Source organism: Grammomys surdaster, unplaced genomic scaffold, assembly GCF_004785775.1.
Source record: "Grammomys surdaster isolate TR1022 unplaced genomic scaffold, NIH_TR_1.0 142, whole genome shotgun sequence".
Classification (NCBI taxonomy): Eukaryota; Metazoa; Chordata; class Mammalia; order Rodentia; family Muridae; genus Grammomys; species Grammomys surdaster.
The window spans coordinates 6462141-6484216 of record NW_021604600.1 but is presented as its reverse complement, the minus strand read 5'-3'; positions in this window follow the sequence as shown (position 1 = coordinate 6484216).

Sequence of the window (22076 nt, the reverse complement as noted above, 5' to 3'; positions counted from 1 at the left end):
TGTAGTATGCATTGGCACCTCATTCCTTTTCCCTGCTGAGTAATATTCCGAAACACAGAAGTACTACCCCAAGCATGCTTTTGTACATGGGTGGACATTTGGATGGATGGTGGTCTCCCCCCACCCCGCCTTGATTTTGGATGATATAGCCTTTGTGAAAACAAGAATCCTCAGGTCTCCCATGGGTATACCTGGGGCTAAACTGCCAGGCTGTATTACAACTCTTTTTAACTTAGAGCTGGCCAGCCATTTCCCACAGTGGCTGCATTGTGTTACATACCCATCAGCAAGCTAGAAGGGCATAGTACACTTGCTGATCCTGATTTTTTCCCCTCCTTTGTGTGTGTGTGTTAGTGTGTGTGTGCGTTATGTGTATGGGTGTCTGAAGGCCTTAAATGGTGTCAAAAGTCTTCTCCAATCACCCCACCTTATGGGAGAGGGGAAGGTCACTCCACCTTATTCATCAAGGCTGAGTCTCCATCAAACCCAGGGCTTGCCTCTGTGGCTTGTCATACTAGTTAGCTTGCTCTGAGATCTGTCTCCCATTCCTAAGCCTGGAATTACAAAGGGCCCCCACGCCCTCCTGTCTTCACACAGGTTCTAGGGTGTTGAGCCCCAGGTCTCTTGCTTGCACAGCAAGTACTTGGTGTTCTGACTAAAAATCAGCTGCCCACAGGCATGAGGTTCCAGCTGTCCTCAGATCTCTTCAGGTCTACCCCAGAGTAGCAACACTCATTTTGAACATTGAAGATCTGTGGTGGGTTCTGAAATTGAGAGTTTATGTTCTCCAAGTTTGTTATTTTCCCAGAGAAGGTTTCAGCCATCCTTGCCCACTCGCAAACACAGCTTCTCCATTAAAAACAAAAGGGGGCATCAAGATTACATTTAGCCCATAGATTACTTCTAGAAAGGCTGCCATTTTAGCAATGTTAACTGTTTGAGTCCATGGGCATGGGATGTCCCATGGCTTACCTGAGTCTCCTTAAATTCTTTTCAGGGTGCCCTGCAGTGTTCATGGAACACACCTGGCATTGCCTTGGTTCTCTCTATTCCTAAACCTTTACCTTTGAGGCATTGGCCTTCCATGCTCCCACAGGCACACATGGGCACACATGGGCACACATGGGCAGAAGCAAGCTGGCAACTGTACACCACTGGTTGGCTAAACCATTCATTGTGTCTAGTGATTGCCCCATAGACATCTAGACTGGTTGTATGACATCATTAACAAAGGTAGTATTACCTTTGTTTTTTGTTTTGTTTTTTTGGGGGGAGCTGGTTTTTTTTTTGACTTATTTCTTTTTCCTGCTGAATTGTCTGGTTAAAACTTTCGGTGCAAGGTTGAATAGAGGTGGTAAAGTGGGTGACCTTGGTCCTGACCTTGGGGAAACTTTAAGGTTTTTTTGGGGTTATAAGTGTGATCTTAGCTGTGAGTCTTTTGCTTATGGCCTTTACCAGGCTGAGGGAAGTCCCTTGCATTCCTACTTTGCATTAGAACAGATGCCCACGTGGTGTTCCGTTCCACTAGGTTCTATCGATGTGGACCTCAGTGGTTAACATTATACTGAGCTACCCTTGCATCCCAGAGAGAACTCTACATAATCAGACATTTCATCACTGGCACATTCTTCATAGACAACGGAGAAAGGGGGAAGATTTGGGGGCTGAAGGTTGCAGTGGTGTCAGTGTACTTGGTCTGTTACTTTGGGGCCCCAGTGAGGCAGAGCATCATGGCAGAGGAGGGGTTGTAGAACAAGGCTGCTCACCTCATGTGGGCCAGGAAATAGAGGGAGACAGAAAGGGATGAGAGAGCGGGTGGTTTCGTCAAAGCATACTCCTAGCGATCTGCTTACTCCAAGCGGAGGCACATGCAGGTTTCTACCTCTTCCCAGTAGTACCATCCGATTATGAGTCCATGAGTGGATGTCCTGTCGATGAGCTCAGAGCCCTCATGATCCAGCTGATCCAGTCGCTTCACAAAGCAAGGCACCTTGCAACCAAGACCCACACCTAAGCCACAGCAGCCGTGGGTTACACAGTCTGTTGAACTTGAGACTCCTTTTTTTTTCCATCACTGTGATGTGGACTCTGTGTCTGTGTTCATGAGGACTGTTACCCTGTAGTTTTTTGCTTTTGTTATTTTTACTTTCCTTGTGGTGCCCTTGTCTTGAGTTAGCATCACAGTGAGTTAGGAATCATTTTTTTTCCCTCTTCTATTTTGTCGAAGAGTATGAGTATGAGGAAAGCTAATCCTTCCAGTGTTTGACAGAATTCCCCAGCAAAGGCTGGACTTGTCTCTGTTGGGAGTTTTGTGGGTTACAGTTCAGCTCCCTGTGTGTTATTCTTATGTCCATTAAGGGTTTCTTTTTCTTTTTGACTCAGATTTGGTTATGGGCTCTCAAAGAAGTTTTATGTATGAGAGGGAGCATACATTTTTCCATTTCTGATCTTATTTTAATTTTCTGTCTTTTGTGCTTCATCTAGTTAAAGGTTTGTTATGCTTTCTCAATTTTTGTCCAAAACAATAACTTGGTTTTGTTGATTCTCTTCTGCTGTTTTTCCAGGTTTTATCTCCATTCTAAAAAGTATTAGTTAATCTCTTATGCAACCATTGGGTTTCAATTTCTTTTTCTAGTTCCTTAAGGAGTACAGTTAAGGGGCTGGAAAGATGATTCAGCAGTTAGTAGGGTCTACTGCTCTTACAGAGGACTAGAGTTCAGTTCCACTGCCCATGTTAGACAGCTTGAACTGCCTATAATTTCAGCTGCTAAGAAATCTGACATCCAGGCCGTCTTCAAGCAGCTGTACAAATGTATGCACACAATTAAAAAAATTAAAATAAAAGGTCACAATTCCAGTGTTTGAGACCCCCAACAATCATGTAAAAGAATATAGTTAGGTTTTTTGTCTATGCTATTATTTTAATGAGTGTATTTGCAGCTGTAATTCTCTTGGTTTTCAATATGTCACGAAAGTTTTGGTCTGGGGAGGGTCTGGCTTTCCAGCACTATGACAAAACACCAGAGAACTCAATATAAAAAGAAGAAAGGTTTATTTTGACTCAAAGTTTCAGAACTCTCACCATCCAGTTGCTTTTGAACTTTAGCAGGGGAATGTGTCGTAGAAGTGTGTGAAGGAAGAAATCTGTTTATCTCATTGTGGCCAAGCAGAGAAGCTGGAGCCTAACTTCCTCCCACTAGGTCCTACCTCCTAAAAACTCTGCCACCTCCCTGTAGCATCAGAGGCTGAAGGCCAAGCCCTGAGTAGATGGGCCTTGGGGGGACACTCAAGTCCAAACATTGTGTTCATTCTTTCTTGCTTTCTGGTTGGTTTGTGAGTCCTTCTGTGACCTGCTGGCTGATTCGGAGTGTGATTTGTAACTTCCATACCTCTGTATACTTTCCACTCTTCTTTTTGCTATTGCTATCCAGATTTGTTTCACCGTGGTCAGAAAAGACAGAGTAATTTCTTTTTTCTTTTTCTTTTTTCTTTTGTTTTTGAGACAGGCTTTCTCTTTGTAGTCCTGAGTCCTGGCTGTCCTGGAACTTGCTATGTAGATCAGGCCGGTCTCTAACTTACAGAGATCTATCTGCCTCTGCCTCTACATTGCTGGAAGTAAAGTGGGTACCACCATACCTGGACATTTCAATCTTCTTAAGTCTATTGTCTAGTTACTTTTCTATTGCTGTGAAGAGACATGACTACCAAGGCAACTTATAGCAGAGCTCATTGGGGCTGAAAGCTCCAGACAGTGAGTCTATAACTATATCATATCGGTGGGGAGCATGGCAGGGGGTAGGCATGGAACCTGAACAGTAGTTAAGAGCTCACATTCGATCTGAAAGCACAGGCAGAGAGAGAGCTAACTGAGAACAGCATGGGCTTTTGAAAACCCACAGCCCACCTAGCAGTGACGCACTTCCTGCAACAAGGCCACACCTCCTAATTCTTCCGATCCTTCTCAAATAGCTCTACTCCCTGGTGACTCATGATTCAAATATATGAGTCTACAGGGCCATCCTCATTCCTGAAGCCTTGGTTGTGGCTTAACATAAGATCTGCCTTGTAGAGCACCCCTTCTGTTCTCTCTGGCCATGGTTGACGTTGATGGGGTGCTATGTCTGTCTGTTGCTCCAGCTGGCTTTTTATATCATTCCAAGTTTCTTTCCTCAACATTTTCTGCCTCGCTGATCTCCCTATTATTGGAAGAGTGGCACTAAAGCTGCAAACTATTATGGTATAATCCTTGGGTTCCAATATTGGGTGAGTATGCTTATGGATATTATACATTCATCATGAGTTTACATGTAACCTTGTTTATTTTTTGAAATTTTTTCTTAAGCTTATTCATAGTGCAACTACTCAGTGCTCTCGGGTTTCCTTTGCATAAAATGTCCCCTTAAATTCTTTGACTTTAAAATATATGTGTCTTGTAGACAACATATAGTTGGGTTGTGCTTTTTGTTGTTGTTCTTGTGTTTTTTGTTTTTTGTTTGTTTGTTTGTTTGTTTGAGGCAGGGTTCTCTTGTAGCTGTGACTGTTCTGAACTCTGTAGACCAGGCTGGCCTGGAACTCAGAGATCCACCCGCCTCTGCCTCCCAAGTGCTGGGATTAAAGGTGCATGCTGCCACGTCTGGCTTATGCATCTGTCTTTTAAGTTATATGGGAAACAAAGACTGTTGAGAAAAAATTACAAAGTCAGCTGTAGTTGCTCACACCTATAGCACTTGGAAAGCTAAGGCAGAAGGATTGTCCTAAGTTCAAGGACAGCCTGGATGACTAGTGATGAGTGACTTCTAGACCAGCATGAGCTGGAGTGAGACCTCGATGGTGTTTGCGTAAGTTACATCTGTCTTCTGACTTTCTCAAGGTTCAGATCTACTACTCTACTTAAATTTTAATTCTGGATAAATTTACCAAACATTCATCAAACAAACCAGGATCTAGGAATGCCGGCCCACTGGAGGATCTACTGTGGGAAGAGGTTTTCAAAGTTCTGAGGCACTTGTTTCAGAGTCTGATATAAGCCAGGGGTGGGGGAAGACAGCAGGATGACTGTGTCCCTCTGCTCATTCGTAACAGAGCATTTACTACTGCTTCTTTTCTGTTTGACCATTGATGAATAGGCCCATAAAACAAACACATGAGGCTAACTGGGTGAGTGAGGAGAGGGCTCCCCATATCAGTTACATGCTGTGCAGTCTAGACTTCATCTTGGGTCCCTAGATTTCTCCTTTCTTGTGGTTTGTTCCAGTGAAGTGTCTCCTATCTCTCCTTAACAGTGTTCCTCAGGAGATCATCTTGTCTCTCAGATGGTTTCTGCAGCTTTGGATTTCAAAAGGGACTGGATGAGTTAAAACCCTGAACCATGGAGAGCCACATGGCACTGAGCAGACCGTGCCTGAGCCTTTCTAAAGGAGAAAGAGTTTGTTTTGGCTCAGAGGTTACCCAGATTGCTTGGCTCCATGGCTTCATTGATGTGGGCCTTCAGTGAGGCAGAGCTTCATGGCAGAGAGGCCAGGGGAGAAAAGAACTGCTTGTACCTCATGGGGGAATGGAGAAAGCAAAATAGGAGTGCTGGTCTGAAAGAAAATGGTTCCCATAAGCTCCTATTTGAGTCCTTAATCACTAGAGAATGGACTATTTGAGAAGGATGAGAAGGATTTGGAGGTATGGTTTTGTTGGAGGAAATGTGTCACTTGGGGTGGACTTTCAGATTTCAAAATCCCACACCAGGCCCAGTGTCTTTCTCTGTGTGTCGTGTGTGGATCAGGATGTAAAGTTCTCAGCTACTGCTCAGCACCATGCTTGCCTGCTTCCTGCCATGATAATCATGTACTGATCCTTTGAAATTGTAAACAAACTCACAATTAAATGCTTTCTTTTATAAGAGTTGCCTTAATCGTGGTGTCTTTTCACAGCAATGGAACAGTAAATAAGACAGTAGACATTTCAAAACATGTGCGCAATGACCCACTACCTCCTGTCAGCTCACCCTCAAAAGTTCCCAGCCGTCCAGTCAAGTCTTAGTGTAATTCATTGACTAGGTCAGGAACTTCATGATTCAGTCATCTGGAGATCAGGTCTTTACTAAAGGAGCTGTGAAGTACCTGGGAAGGGTAGAGAGGCCAATCAAAGCACTTTAAAGAGTAGGTAACTGCTCTGGGCAGCTAGAGCTGAACCCGCTGGGACTCCTGGGGAATTGTTGACCATGCTTGCAGATTGTCCCAAAGGAGGAATAAGAAATCTGAACTATTTCTTCACTTGTTACAAGGTGAGGCCTGTTTGGGAAAGGAAGATGTACGTGGGCCTGTGGACACTTGGCACTGTGCACTTGGGCCACCCTCTATGGTGGCAGTCTGTATAAAGGGCAATAGGAGTGGAAGAGAAGTCACTGCTAGTTATGACTGCATCAATTCAAAGAATCTGAGGTAGGCCATACAGACAGAGGCACTGGACAGTCCCTTGGAAGGACAATGAGCAGCTGAAAAGATGGAGGAGGGTACCCCAAACATTCCATTTGTTTCCAGGCTTTCTACTTCTAAGTCCATGAGGGGTGATAAGATTCACAAAGAGAAAGTGGAAAGTGGGCTGCCCATGGGAAGGGTGGGGTCTGTGGGTGCAGCAGCCCTGCAGTCTATACAGAAAGGAGGAGATGGTGATGCTGTTGAGAAATTGGGAGGTGACAGCAAATTGACTGAGGAGAAAGAAAAGGGAGGTGGTGAGGATGGGGGTCGGGGGCGACCCGGGAAGAATGCTACAGAGGGCCAGAGGGCAGAGGCTGAGCCCAGACTCTGCTCCTGGACAAGCCCCAGGCGTGGATGTGTGGCTGCAATGACCAGTTCTAGGAATGATGGGCCTAGTGTGGGTGGACCTGTGGCTGTGAGAATGAGAGGAAGTGGCAAGGCTAGAGCTGGGAGGGGCCTCCCACAGGGGTGGGACTCGGTAGCCACGGATGGAGATTCTAGTGAGGAGGAGGGAGACTTGGGCTGAGGACCATCAGCCAAAGAGACCCAGGCCCGATGAAAAGGAGAGTAGCCACAAAAGAATGCCAAGTTCAGTTTTCCAGAAACCAGCCTGTGTTGTGGAGTCACTACAGCTGCCCACTGCCTCCTGGCCACAGACCTGCTTCCTTTTTAAAAGGGCAAAAGTCCTCAGTGGTCCCTGAGAGGATCTGCTGGTGGCTGTAGGACTCAGCCTCTGTACCCTTGGGTAGTAGTGCCATGTGGATAGGCCATGCCACACCTAGGCAGATCTGCCAGCCAGCCTTCACCATGAAGCTATCCTTGGTATTGTCAGTTCTATCCTACGCTCCCTCATAAGCTGTGAGAAACAGAAGTGCCTCCAAATATCTGAAGGTCTTCTGGACACCCAAATTTCCCCCAGGCTAAGGACCGCAGATTCTAGAGAGACTTCCCAGAGTAAGCATGATGGTGTTAGAACAGCTGGAAGGCTGGAGGAACAGTGGAGGCGTGGCTAGGGTTCTGTGATCAGGGACCAGTAGTTTACCTGCTCCTGGGGCCAGGCTACAGGGTACTGAGGGAGGGCAGAACTGGCCTCGAATGTTCATGGCACTGTCTTTAATGCCTGCTTTCTGCCACCATGATAGCCTCACTTGTTAAGAATTATTGCTGGTTCTATTCATCTACAGTACATGTCCCAAACCATAGTCACCACCTGAGTTAAGACACCAGCATGCCTGTCCAGGTGACAGAAATGGGCTATCTTTGACCTCTGGGCCCCCTCTACCAAAATGTACTGTTCTCGCTGCAGCTAGTGCCGTTTCTACAGCAGATGTGGGATCAGTGCATGTCTATGGCTGAGCTTCCAAAGCCTGCTGTGCATCTGCACTCTGAGCATGCGTCCCTCCTGGGGTCCCCGGCCGCTCCCCTCTCCTTGTTTATGCTTCTCTAGGCTCCTACACAAGGCTGTTGCTGTCTCTCTCCCCTCGAAGCTAGGAGTTTGTGGGGCTTGATGCTTTACTTCATTCATCCTGTGGTCAGAAGTTCCTTCACCATCATGGTCTTCCCAGCTACTGCCTGAGATCTAGGTGTTTCTCCAACTCTTCTTCTGCCAGATTTGCCTGGCACCAAGGGCATCGGAGCCACACTGCATCCCTGTGACAGCCCTGACTGCACCTGAATCCACTTCACGCGAACAGGGTCTTTTTTCTGTCCCATGTGGAAGTGCACCCCGAGTGGCACCTGGCACCAAAGGTGCTCACTGAATACTTGTGGAATGAACATAATTGTTTAAGGCCCTCTGCCCTGCCCCACCCCCACTTGACACTCATCTGGGAGACAGCTGCTCCTGCCAGATCTGAGTCAGGCTGGCCTATAGGTGATAAGACCCTTCTAGTTCCCAGACCCATGTGTGGCCACCAGCTCCTTGCTGCTAATCCTCTTGGCATTCTATGTCCTCTTCAGTAGTCAGATTCCTTGGCCTTTGCGTGGACTGTGCCTCTGTCCAATGGATGACCCTGCCATCTCCTGGAAGATGATTTCTTCTTTGTGTTTCCACTTAGAAACACTGCCTCCCCTGGGAAGCGTTGCTGGTCCCCACATAAGGATGTCTGTCCGCCTCCATGTTCACACTCTCCATCTTGTTATGAATGTACCAAGGTCCCCTTGCTCATCCCCTTGGCCTCAAGGCCCAGTGGGCAGGGGCCAGCCTCACAGCCCAGGGCACAGAGCTAAGTCAGGAGAATAGCAAGAGTCAGAGGATGATTAATGCTCTTGGGTTCCCTTCTCAGCAGCTTGGCCCCTTTTCAATTTCCAAATGTTTCTGGCTCTTCCAGTTGTATCACCATTAGTGGAAGAACAGACTCAGCAACGGGCACCCCTAGTACCTCCCCACGTGGACTCAGCTCAGAGACCTACTTTGGGGAAGTGGAGCCAGATGTTAAAAAGAATGGGAGGATGAGGAGACAAGGAAGAAAGAAAAACTGGTCTGCTCTGCAAATCAGCACTTGGTGACTTGAGTCCATGCCCGAACCCACTGGGGAAGAGGGGAACTGGCTTCAGGAAACCATCCTCTGACCTCTGCCACTATGCAGTGGCACATGATCATAATAAAGAAAAGCTCATTAAAAAAACTTTTTTTAGCTAGTATTCAAAATGTGAATATGGTATGTGCAATACCCAAGTAACAAGAGCAGAGAGCATGCATTGAGCACTTAATGTATGCCCCTCTGCAAACAGCTCTGGAAGGCACATGTTACAGCGGACTCACCTCACAGATGAAGAGATTAAGGCACAGAGAATTTAACTCACCTATGTCACCCACATATGAAGACATGAAGCAGGGATTTGGGGCCTACCATTTGGCTTCTGAGTTGTATCTGCTAGCCACTATACTGTCACCAGAGTAGGATAAACCTCCATCCCCACCAATGCCAATGGACTCAGACCTCCACCACTCCTCCCTAACAAAGAAATGAGTAGTGGCAACAAGCAGAGAAGAGATACTCATCCTTGTGAGGAGGAACAAGTAAGGAGGGGGACCAGGAAAGGACACACGATGTGGGATAGTTGGCAACTTAGCTCTGCCAAGACAAGGTAGGCTAGTCCTTCATAATTTCTGCTTCACTTAAGGTCTGTCAGATGGTTCTGGGCCAGAAGGCTGAAGACATGAGGAATATAGCGAACTGTTTAGGCAGTCAGCTGTCTCTACAAATTGTTTAAGTTTTGGAAGCTATGCTTTTATGCTTCCTATATATTCAGGTAATATTTAATTTGTTCTTGGATCTCTGACAGGGTTGAAGACTAGTTATAGCCTCATAATCAAACTTAAGTTGTTTGGCATTAACAAAAATGATCTAGCTTTGAAAGGATGGTTTTCAGATGGTAATGCAAGTTAAAATCAAAACATAATTCATGTGTAGAATTGAAAACTCTTTAAGTTAGAATAGATGCTAGAATAATGTATCTAAATTGCCAAAGTTGACGGACTGGATGTTATTAGTATACATCATACCTTATAGCTTACATAACTGTTATAACTATGTTCAGTGTATATCTGAGAGAAAAGATCTTCTCTCAGAATGTAGCAGTTTCTTTTCTCATGCTAAGTAAGTTTCCCAAAAACCTGTTTGCAGTGTCCCACATGTAAGACTGAGGGACCGTGCCCCCAGTGGTTTTTGATTGATAAATAAAGTTGCTGGTGGACAATGACTGGGCAGGAAGACAGAGGCAGGATTTTAGGATTCCTGCGAAAGTAAATGAGGAGGAGAAGGAAGAGGAACAGCTGCCGTGCTGGGGAAGGAGAGGAGGGATCACACCCAAGAGGTGCAGAGAGCAGAGAGCATACATGTCACGTAGGTGCCAGGGATCCCATCCCAAGAAGGCTACAGATCTAGGTCTAGGGCAGCAGAGATGGAGTATAGAGTTTAGAAAGTAATAACTCAGGGATATTGGAGGGGCCTGAATCAGCCACATGAAGGTTAGGAAGTAGCCCAACCATTGAGCTGTTTAAGGCAACTTTATTTACTAGTCAAAACCAATTAGGGGCAGGGTCCCTCAGTCTTACATGGGGGACACTGCAAACGGGTTTTGGGGAAACCTAATTACCATGAGAAAAGAAGCAGCTATGTGAGTCCATCTTTGTCTTGGAAGCCTGACATGAGCTTTATGTTTAAGAAGAGGGAGAGATGGGGACAGGGCAGGAGTCTTGTGTGATTGGTCAGCCTGGGCCAGGTGGCCTGGGCAGCCACAGTCTCAGTTCTAGTCTTCCAGGACAGTCTTGTAGAGAGTCCTTATTGCTGTCATCTTCTGAGGGTTCTGAGGGTTCCCCCAGATGCTCACTGCAGCTCAGGTGCAGTCTCTCACCATAGATAATTCCATCACCTGAAGTGGTTTGTCTGGAACCGCTTGTCTCTCCTTTAGGGTGGTTTCAGTTTCTTGACATGAGGATGTTTGTCAGTCAGTTCTGTTGTTCCTGGAGTCCAAGGTGACAAAGGAGAGTTATTCAAGAAGAAAGACACTAAGCCAGAGAGGGGCAAGCTGGAGTTCGCCATGCCAGGGACCGGAGCGCTCCTTCACCCTGTCTCACATGTCTCATTCGAGCCCCATGCATACGGAGAACATATCTCACAGACATCACGTGCCAGTCCTCCTGTAGACAGCATCCCGTTGCTCATGTATCTCTCTGTATACATGTATACATATCCAGAGTCCACAGACATAGATCCCTACAGAGCGTGAGGTTCATCACACATGATTAACAGGCCAGCAAAGATGCATAGGCTCACATGTCCTGGTCCACATGCCTACATAAAAAATGCAGATGTTCCATCCACCCTGGCTCACACATGTACAAGAAAGTAGCAATGTACAGACGGGCATGTGTGTACATTTTAAATTATTTTTTTATATTATAATTATTCTATTTATCTACATTCCACAAGTTGCTTCCCTTCCTTGTCCCCCCCGCTGAAGTTCATCAACCCATTGCCCCTGACACTCCCCCCATGTACATTTTTACATAAGAACAGATATTTATAGAGCACCTACTGTATGCCCCATGCTATTCTAGGAGCTGAGAATGGATCAGAGCATATCCAAGCAGAATCTAGCTTGGGGAGGACACGCATGGATGATGGTCAAGTCTGAGGGAGCCCCCACTTCCCACATGTTTCCTCTGCACTCAGTTGACTCTGCTGTGTATCGAGTGACCATATCAACCTCACCCGTGCCCTATGCACACACATGCGCATGCACAGCTCTCTCTCAGAAGCCACAGAGCACAACTGAGCACACTGAGAACACCATCAGTCTTCCCAGTCACCCCCTGAGATCTGGGCAGAAGTGGTTGGCATGTGCTCTACAGAGACAAGCACTATTTTGAGCTCCCCATGTCATCCAAGGACCCCGAGCCTTCATCAATCCAAACATACAATGATCCTAGAGACGAATAATACCAAGTATGTTACAGATAGGTCCTTGACCATGTGTGCACAGGCTTGCAAGCGTCTCAGTATCTCCCTCCTTCTCTCCTCCCTCCCTCCCTCCCTCCCTCCCTCCCTCCCAGAGCTGCCTACTCTCCCTATACTCTGCCATGGTTCGCAGACACCGAGTCTCCTGAGAATGGGTGCCCATGGGGAGGAGGGGATGTGGTGACTGCTTCCAGGCAACTGTGGTGAGTTTCGGCAGAGACTCCCTTCTTCACAGAGGCCCTGCTTTACTGAAAGCACTGGCTACCGTGGTTTCCCCACATCAAAAAGGTCAGACTCTCAGAAGAATATTTACTGAGAACTGTCAACCAACAAGCAGTTACTGTAGCTGTCGCTCACACTCTGGAGATGGATCAGGGTGAACAAACCCAGCCTGGTCCTATAGAAGTTTAGGGCAAGGATAGAGCCATGGTTAACCAGGAAAAGGAAAGATACCTGTCTTAGGGTTTTACTGCTATAAACAGACATCATGACCGAGGCAATCCTTATAAGGACAACATTTAACTGGGGCTGGCTTAGAGGTTCAGAGGCTCAGTCCATAGACATCAAGGCGGGAACAGGGCAGTGTCCAGACAGGCATGGTGCAGGGGGAGCTGAGGGTTCGACATCTTCCTCTGAAGGCTGCTAGTGGAAGACTGACTTCCAGGCAGCTAGGATGAGGGTCTTAAGCCCATGTCCACAGTGACACACCTACTCCAACGAGGCCACACCTTCTAATAGTGCCACTCCCTGGGCATATACAAACCATCGCAAAGCCAGATACAGGAATGCCACCAGGAGACCACAACAATCAAGTTCCTGGTCATAACTGGACTATGCTGTGAATTGGTAATTGACAAAAAAGAACCTGACAACCTGTGTTGTGGTGGTTGACTGTCACACAATAGTCAACATTAAAGTGAGTCAGGGACACAGAACCACAGGGAGGCACAGCCTGAGGAGTTGGCATTTCTTCCTGGTAGACTGGTAGACTAGATGAGGGCATGGCTAGAGCTTTGATGCCTAGGCTAGGTCTGTGCTCAGTTGGATGGGCTCCTGGTGTGCTGTACTGACTTTCATTGAGGGAGCATCCACATAGTGCTGGCCTCCTTCTGGGACTAATACAGAAGTACAGGCTTGTAAGACCCAGAAAAGAAACATTTGACCAAGGCCCAGGAGCCTCCTGAAGGTGGTGACATTCGAGCTGAAGGGTGGTAAGGCTGTTCTCTCAGCCCCAGGAAGAAGCAAGTGCCCCATATGAACCATTTCCAGTTAGCTCTGTGTGTGTGTGTGTGTGTGTGCACACGCACGTGTCAGTCCATGTATCATGGTGCATGTATAGAAGCCAGAGAACACCTGGTGGGAGCTGGTTCTCTCCTTCCACCATTTGGGTCCCAGGTTGACAGGCTTGGAAGCAAGCCCTGTTACCTACTGGGCCCCCTCATCAGCCTCAGTTAGTGACATACTTAAAGGGCCAGAGCTGCCCTGGAGGCTTTGCAAGGATCCACTCACAGAAACCCCCTGACAATCCTCTGGAGATGTAAAATATTGTTAGCCTCATGAGAAAGTAAATGTGCACATACCTGCTCTGTTCTGTCTGCCCACTCCTTTGCCTTGAAGTGTCTGAAGCAGATTCAGCCTGGGGATGGTTTTACAGGATACCCAAGTAACTGTCAATTTAGTTCTGTGTTTAATTCATTGTTAGTGTAGAAAGTGATTGGTTCTGCCAAAATTCCTTCCACCTCCTCCCTACCACAGCCCTGCACACACAATCCAAGTGTTATCTAATGAGGATGGGTTACCAACAATGTAAGTCAATCAGCCAATCAACAAACAGTGACAAGAATGTTTATGTCTTGTTCTGACCCAGGGATGAGCTGGAGGGTCCTTGTTTCCATTTTTATTTTATTTTATTTTATTTTATTTTATTTTATTTTATTTTATTTTATTTTATTTTATTTTATTTTATTTTTTACTGTACACCTGTGCCACTCTGGCCAGGGACTAGGGCACAGGACAGAAGAAAAAAAAAATGGATCTCATCCCACCATCGAGGAGATTACTAAGAAGTGAACAGGAACCATGCTTTTTATTTGTTGAAAGTGTTCCTCTATTACAAGTCTGAACAAGCCCGGTGTGGGGGTGGGGTGCACGTCTGAGAGACTGACCAGGAGAGAGGAGCTCCAGGCCTCCAGGGTGGACTCACTACTATTCTGTTGCTAAATGAGTGTAGTCTCGCGCTGACTCTGAATTCACATCTCTCCGCTGGTGCAGCCCTCAGACTGCATCAGAGAGGCTTCTTTGTAGCAGTGGACGGTAGTGAATGCAAAGACTCACAACTGATCAAAGTGCAGAGCTGGTCAGTGGGGTGCTCAGCCACATGGGCCTTCTGTGCTGCACCTCCTCTTCAGGGTGAAGGGATCATTGAGGAGGAGGAGGAGGAACAATTGTAAGAGGCAATAGATTAGGAGAACCAGAGTGAACCATGTCTCTGGGACATGATGAGACCGCTGCTCTCCTGAAGTCAGCAGCTGTGGCCGCCTACAGAAGACGGGCGCCAGTCAGAGCCAGTCAGCAAAACAGCAAGGAGCAGAAGGGCTTTAGGAACCCCCACCCCTAGCTGAGGAGCTATTGATGACATCTGAAGGGGGCAGTCAGTTTTCTTTGAAGGTGTGGCCGCATGCCCCAGTGGATGGTCCCACACCCGTGAATGTATGGGCAGCCTAAAGTGGACTCTGTGGGTTCTTATAAAAGAGAGAGAGAACATGAAGTTGGGTAGGGGTGAGGGTGAGGGGTAAATATGAGAGGAGTCAGGGGAAGGAGTTGAGGATGAATGTGATCAAAATATACTGTGAGTATATATGTGTGATATTCTCAAAGAGTTAAGACAAATGGTATATTAAACACAGAGAGAGCCAGAGTAGCCTAGACTACACAGTGAGACCCTGTCTCAAGCAAAGGAGCAAAAATAACTAATAAATGATAAAAGACGGATGTGCACATGGAGAGAACAATTCCATTCTGTTTTCAACGCCTCAGGGAGAAGCCATGGGGATGAGCCTGAAAAGATGATGCTTTGGTTGCTGGGGGTGGGGGGGTGGGGGGTGGGGGTGCACCTGGAGGAGAGCTGCTGCTGAGCTATCCTGGAGTTCTACAGTGATGGGAAGTTCTCGGTAAGTATACTAAATCCTGCCAGACAGCATGTTCGTGTGTCCACATGCATGTGTGTGCACTGTGCATGTGCGTGTGTGTGTGTGTATGTGTGTGTGCACACTCGCATGTGGAAGCCTAAGGTCAATGGTAATGTCTTCATTGTCCCTCTCCACCTTCTCACTGAACCTGGAGCTCCCCAGTTCAATGAAACTGGCCAACCAGCAAGTACCAGGAAATCTCCTGTCTCTGCATCCCCAGAGCTGGATTACAGGTGCCTGCTACTGTATCCAGATGTTTTTGCATGGGTGCAGGGGACAAGACTTCAGATCTTCAGGCTCCTCCAGTCAGTACTTTACTGACTGAGCCATGTCACCAACCCTGGAGTCTATATTTTTGAAGGTTAAAATGGTATGTTTTTTGTTACACGAATTCAATCTTAATGAATGATAATTTCATGAGACTCTGGGTTGGTTTTTGGTTTGGGGTTTCGGGTTTTTTCGTTTGTTTTTTGTTTTTGTTTGTTTGTCCATGTGACAGAAACTAGAGTTACTTGGGAAGAAGGACCCTCAACAGGGGAATTGCCTCTATCAGACTGCCCTGTAGGCATGTTCGTGCAATGTGTTTTTGATTAGTGATTGATGTGGGAGGGCCCAGCCCACTGTAGGTGCTGCCACCCCTAAGTGGGTGGTCTTGGGTTGCAAAAGAAAGCAGGCTTAGCAAGCCATGAGGAGTATCCAAGAAGAGTATCCTCCATGACTTTGACTTCAGTTCCTTCCTCCAGATTTCTGACCTGAGCTCCTGCTCTGGCTTCCCTTGGTGATGAACTGTGATGTGGAAGTATAAGCCCAATAGCCTTTTCGTCTCCAAGCTACTTTTGGCCAGTGTTTTATCACAGCAAACTAGGACAGGTCCCCAGGACCTCATAAACCCACCACAGCCACATGTGTCCATATACTCAAGCACTCAGGAGGTGGAGGCACCAGGATTAAGTTCAAGGTTGTCTTTGCCTACATAGGTAACTTGAGGCTTCTCTTCCCCCAAAGGACCAATTTCTGTTTCAATAATCAGTCTTGTGGCTGCAAAGAACAGAAGTGCTGTGTGTGTGTGTGTGTGTGTGTGTGTGAAGGTATATGCTAGTGTTCAAATGTGTGTGCACATGTGTCAAAGACCAGGGATTGATAGTACATGTCTTCATCAATCATTCTCCATTTTACTTATTTATTGACAAGAGTCTCTTACTGAACCTGGAGCTCATCCATTTGTCTCCGAAGGCTAACTATCAAGCCCCAGGGATCTGGCCGTCATGCACCACCTCCTCACTGGCTTTTTACATGGTGTGGAGAATCATGCAGTCCTTACACAGGCCAGGCAAGCACCTTATCAACTGAGCCACCTCTCCAGGCCCAGAACTGACTTTTCAAGGTGAGTTCTAATGCATATCTGTAATCCCAGGATTTAGAAGGCAGAAGCAAGAGCATATTTCCAAGCACAACCCGGGCTCCATGGTAAGACCCTGGACCAAGATAAACTAGAGTGTATTTACTGACTTGTCGTTTTAAAGGTTTAAGGCTGTGGTTTTATGAAGGCTGAGTCAAGGGGGATGAATCCCTTCAGAGTGGAAGGCTTGGGTTCTGGGATGTGCTTCATTTGCATAGGACAGCTGAGCCTCTGTTCTGATAGGAACAGAAAGTGGTGGTTGTAGGGGTGTCAGAAGACTAGGTTTGTCACCTACAAGCCTGCAGAGCCCAAAGAAAGCACCTAGTAAGTCCAGTACTAGTTCTGGGAATGCTCTCAGTGGTCAACTTTAAACACATGACTCCCTGTGCGTAGCTACCACTATACCAGGTAGAGAAGGGGATTCTCTGATTGGCTGAGCATCAGTCACATGCTGGAGAGTCGAGGGTGAGTTCATCATGTTCACAGAAGCCTGTGAGCTGGGAGCTACAAGCTGGTCCCCAAAGAGGTCACTCTATTATCAAGAGGACAGACTGCGATGTGTTAGTATAGGGTCCTGTGAAGCAGGGGCCACTGGAGAAGTGGGAAGCCTGGGCAGAAGGAGGCCCACCAGGGAGGCCGGGGTCTGAAACTGCATAACATGGCAAGCTCACACTAGCTAAGGCTCTAAGAGTTAACAGGTCACAGAGTAGGAAGTGGTAAGCAGTGAGGGAGTGGGGTCTTGGTGTGGGGAGACCTGGCTGTGGATTGCTTCCTATGTGCACAGCCACACACTGTATCTGTGTGCGTGCTCTCCCTCCCCCCTCCCCTTCCCCTGTATGTGTGTGCATGGGTGTTCTTGTGTATACTCACATGTGCTGGTGCCCCTGTATATTCCTGTGAAGGCCAGAAGTTGATATTGTCTTTTTCAATGGCTCTGCGCCTGACATTTTGAGACAGGGTTTCTTACTGAACTCTCCAAAACTGGCTCTCGGCAGCCCCAGGATCTTCCTGTTGCTGCTTCCCTCATCCTGGGGTCACAGGTGCATGGCACCATCTGGAGTCCTACACGGGTCCTGAGGATCTGAACTCAGTTTCTCTGGCTTGTTTAGCAAGCACTTCACCCAAAGTGCTGTCTCCCAAGCCCCTAGTTAACACTTTTCTTGTTATTAGTCTCTAGACTTAAAAACAAATTTTTTGAGTGTTTTATGTAACTAACTTTATTTTCAAAAGAAACCGCGTCTCCCCAAGATGGAAAAATGGTGTCTTTACCATAAACCGGAGGGAAGTGCAGACATTGAAACAGAAACCCACACTCCCTGCTGTGGGCTGCTGTACCACCCTGGTACCCAGAGATCAGCAGAGGAGAACTGAGAGAGTGCTCAAGAAGGGAGGGCCAGAGAGCCACAGTGAGTCCCCCACTCACCCCACCAGAGGCCCAGCACTGCCTCAAGACAGTTTTGGTGAGCAGCTACTATGTGTCAGGCTCCATGATTCTGGGCTCCGGGAGACAGCAGTGTGGCCATAATCAGAAACCTCAACACTGCAGCCCACCTCAGAGGAGAAGACCCACTGGAAGAGGAGGAGGAAGGGTCCATGCTGCCCATAATATGTGGTTGTACACGTGTGGCATGAGATAATGCCATGTGCCAGCTGGACTGCCAACATGGCTGAACACTGGTTGTGAAGATGCCCAACAGTCACGGTGTTCGTCTCTGTAGGACCAGACTTAGAAAGGATTGTAAGTAACTTAGTGGGTGAGGGGAAAGGAGGAGAGGAAGAGGAAGAGGATGGGGGAGTAAAAGAAGAAAGAGGAAGAAGAAATCCAAAGGAGGAACAGGAGGAGACCAAGATGGACCTCAGTCTCCCCCATCCCTGTGGCTGCAGAGAGGAAAGAGGCCCTGGGTTGGTATTGTAATTGTTTATTGTAATTCTTACTCTGACTATAACATTCATCACTTCCCTGCAAGCATTAACATGAGCACAGGTTCCAGGAACTAGGGCATGCCTGCTTTCAGAGTTCCTTGTTCTTTCTGCTGCAACACTGAAGATTGCTTTACCATTGCAAAAGAACTTCGGTTTAAACAAAAGTAGGAGGCTCAAGACTCAGGAGGCAGGGTTGATGTTTTGATGATGTGTTAGAGGACTTTTTCATCTCCGCCACACCACATGCATTTGCCTTCATCTGCCATCTTTAGTCTGTCTCTCCATGATCACAGTGTGGATGACAAAGCACCATACATTACACACAGAGTGGAAGGAAAAGTGGCGAAGGACTTTCTCCTGCTTCTTTTTCTGATTAGGGAGAACTGTGGTCCCAAGGTAGCAAAGGACGAAGATGTAGAATGACTTAAGCTGAGATGGCCAGCTGGAAACCAAGGCAGAACTGTGGTAAGGAGGAGTAAGTCAGAGTAGCCAGAACCAGAGTTCATCAGAGGACAAAGGGACAGGCTCAAAGGACAGTGTGCAATACAGCTGGGTGCAGTTCCTGGATCACTAATCAATAACATTACGGAGTAGGGTTCTTTTTGAGGGGCTGGGTCTGGGTCTACATGGAAGGAGCTGGGACAGAGGACCTGGATCTGTGAGAAGTTGGTGCTGCTATGCAGTGGCAGAGGGGTTGAGGTGGCTCCACAGAGGAGTACTTGCCTGCTCTGCAGACCTCTGCTCATCACCCCAGCACTGCAAAGGAAAAAAACAGAGTCTCTCTGCACGTAGCCTATGGAGAGATGAGGACATGTGCAGACATGGGGTGGTGACAGTGGAGTACATTTTATCCTGGACTTGTGCTGTCCTTAGGATGAAGGATGCCATTTTCCTTGAGCATGATTTACTGCCCCACTCCTGCACCATCCAGACACACTCAGTAGGAGATCAAGAATAAGCTTAGCAAATACTTTTAAAGACTTATGTGTGTAAAAGCCACTCCAGGGGCTCACTGAAGTGATGATGTATTTAATTCACATCACAGGCTCGAGAGACAGGTGTCATTTACAGATGTGTATGTGAGTTCTGAGAAGCTGCACACTGGCCTGGCACCACACAGTTGGGCTTAGGGTATCCTGGATGTTTGTGCTGTTCTCCAGAGCAGGAGCATTTGTCTTAGAAAAGCAGAGGAAGCTGGGCTGTATCTACTTGGGCTGCAGTTGGGGAGCTCCAGGAACGCAGGCCGGTGCTGGGACAATGAGGGCCACCAGGAGGCAGCAGGGACCAAGGCACGGCCCTTCTCTTTTCTTTATCCACATTGGGCTTTCAGGACACAGGAGCTGCTGGGTGTCTCTTGCTCCTGCCTTCATTTTTTCCGCGTTTCACCCCAGAGTGGTGACACGCCATGCCCACAGTCCCACGGACACTGACGTCGCTTGGGCTCACTGTGGTATCACGGCAAGTCCGCGACGTCACTGGTGCTGCACACCCACAGCGCGCAGTGCACCCGCGGTGAGCAGAAACGTGCCGTGATTTGGGGGCGGTCTGGGCTTTCTGGTTTTTATTTAATGACTTTAGTGGGAAATTTATGTCAGAAAGGTTGAACATGATACGCGCGCTCCGCAGCCGCCCACGAGGCCGGAACCCGAATAAGCTCAAAGCAGCGTTTTCTTCCACCGAGTTAACGTTCATCGTGGCTTCCAGGGCATCCAGCACAGCGGGTGTTGCTGGGAAAATCCCAGCCCACAACAGCCTGGTGACTGCGTCCACCACCCGCAGGGACCCTCCACAGACGTCACACCAACCCTTGGGTTCTTTCTTTTTCTTTCTTTTTCTACTTTTCCAGATCTTTCCCTGTTCTCTCTAGGTGGCAGCTGTTGACAAAAACATACAGAAACAAAGCTTAGATGCCAATAAACAACTTAAATAATAGTGTTCATTTTGAGTGAAAATTCCAACTTCTCATTCCAATCGGTCGCATTTCAAGAGACCTAAGTACTGGGAAGCGTTTCCTGTGTGGTTTGAATTTGATATGTCCCCCTGGGAAACTTGGCTGGATTTGAATGCCTGTGGAGAGAGATTAAGGGGAGGAAATTACTCACTGTGGTATTTAGAGAGGCCTTTGGGATGGGATCAGGGTTAGGTAAGCTCATTAGCGTAGGCCCTGGAATCATGATTGGACACAGAAACCAGACACACACGCTCACGAGCATACACACGAACACACACACGTGTGCACACACACACACACACACACACACACACACACACACGTTCTCCTATGGGATGCCCTGACTCTGAGTCACCGGAGGGCTCCATCAGCAAGGCTATCTCTAGATTCCACCTCTTGACCTCACAACTATGAACTGAAACAAGGCTCTTTCTTTATAACTCAATTGTGTGTTGTCCAGAGTGAGAGCATGGAAAGCAGTCTCAGCTGCGTCTATCTTAGCACACGGCTCTGTGGGGATAGAGTTGCTGTACACAGTCACTTCCTTACAAAGTCCCTTCTTCAGATTAGGCTTTGAGCCAGTGTCCTATGGTTTGGATATAAAATGTACACCCACAGGCTCGTGTGTTTGAACATCTGGTCCCCAGCTGGTGACACTGTTCCCGGAAGGTGGTGGAACCTTTTGAATACCAGACCTGAGGGCCACCAGTGACCCTTGAAGGTGATGGTCACCTCCAGTTCCTGTCACTAGGGTGTGGACAAGCCCCACTGCAAGTTCTTTCCCCAGCAGAGAGCCACTAAGGCCACCATGCCATCCTCACCATGGTGGAAGGTATACCCTGAACCATGAGGCAAAGTAGGCTTCTCCTATAGGCTGCTTCTCTGGGTCTTTGGCCAGTTAAGAAATGTAACGAGCACACACATTTCTCCGTGTGTCCACATTCTCCTTCTGCACATTTAAAATAAAATTTTGATTTGTGTTCATGATCTGAGAAAATTTAACAACTGCTTCTCAGGGAGAAGTTGCCCGATTAATACTTAGAGAGGATGAAGAGGCGGGACTAGTGAAGGTCGGAACTCACAATGGGTAGCCTTAGCTAGTGAGTATGGGAGCCAGGAGGGCACAGGCTGGCACCTTCAATGTTAAATGACTACAGGCAGGAGGCAAGGTAACAGCAGGGTGGAGAATCCCAAGTGCCTAAGACTTGAACCTTTCACTTTGGCACCTACATTACCAAAGACATCCAAGATATGGGAAGAGGGTAGTAATGGAACCAGCGCTCCCACAGATCTTAGCAACTTCCTGGTTTGCAAATGAGGGGAGTGGGTGCAGGTAGTGTAAGGGAAGGGAGAGGACCAGTGAAGAAATCCTGGGCTAATCCAGAGGTCAGAGCTTGAAGGTCAAGTGGCAGACTGGGAAGCTGGGTTTTTTGAAACAGGGTCTCACTATAAAAGCCTAGGCTAGCCCCAAACTCTCTGGGTCTCAACCACTGTTAAAGACAGGCACCAGCATGCCCAGGTGAAGGGAGGTTTTAAAAGGTACTTTACAGAGGAAGTTCCAAGGGCATGCTGGGAACAGTTCCTAGGACAGTCAGCTCATCCTGCGGGAGTCATTTCCCTCAAGGATGCAAATATGAGCAATAGGAATTTTAAACCGCGCCTTCTTCAGCCAGGTGGGAGGGA